The following is a 1,016-nucleotide window of genomic DNA, read 5'->3' on the forward strand; positions in this document are numbered from 1 at the left end:
TTCAATCCACATTAAAGACTTCAATCTTTGACCTTCTACAGGAAATGTCTCAGGCCTTTTTAGTTTCAGCAACCAAGGTTGCATAACACATGCTGTTGAGTCTTCCTCAAATCCTAATGCCATATTCCTCCTCACAGAGCCTAGCTTTCCAGAAGATCTATTTTACATATAGATTGAAAAGGTATGGAGATAGAACACATCCCTGGTATAAAATCAGGAGAGGCATAAATCCTTCTAATTCTATCCTTTTATCATACTTACTGTTTGTTGAGTAAATAATCCTCTAAATTAGACTATATTAAAAATAATATGGCATCAAAATTGGAGGAATATCCATTAACAACTCACAATATGCAGATGATGCAGTCTTGCTAACTAAAAGCAAAGAAGATTTGAAGCACTTACTAGTGAAAAGCAAAGACTATATAGCCTTCATCAGTGAGTGAGATGATAGGCTACCCACCAGTGCAAAGGAAACAAAATTCCCCACAACTGGACCAACAAGCAACTTCATGATAGAGAAAATATTGACATTGTTTTGATTTTTTGTTTTGTTTTGTTTTTTCCCCGATCATTTTTTATTGTAAGAAAATACACAGTTTGAAAGTGTGGATAAGATATGGGACTGAGGGGAGGGGGTAAGGGATGTAAAGAAAAAAAGATCGAGATGACTTCATTGAGAGACAGTGTTCAACTCCAAATACTGAATTGGAAAAGGAGGGGGGTGGGGAGGAAGAGGAGGAGGAAGAAATAAAAAATTTTGATCAGACAAACAGTTAAAATACAATATGAAAAGAAAAAACACATCTCCTTAAATTCCTTCTATAGACAAAATACACAATTTGCCAAAACCCAATTTGTGCTACGGAAATTCTGTGAGTTCCTCAAATGTATTCACATCCTCTGTGACAGCAGAAAATGATTATGCTACAATCAGAGTTCGCTGGAGACAAGGAAATTCTTCCCAGCAGGTTCTTAAAAATCATAAGATCTCTTCACCCCACCCACTCCACCCC

Source organism: Elephantulus edwardii, unplaced genomic scaffold (assembly GCF_000299155.1).
Source record: "Elephantulus edwardii isolate Elephantulus edwardi_28Jun2011 unplaced genomic scaffold, EleEdw1.0 scaffold00057, whole genome shotgun sequence".
NCBI lineage: Eukaryota > Metazoa > Chordata > Mammalia > Macroscelidea > Macroscelididae > Elephantulus > Elephantulus edwardii.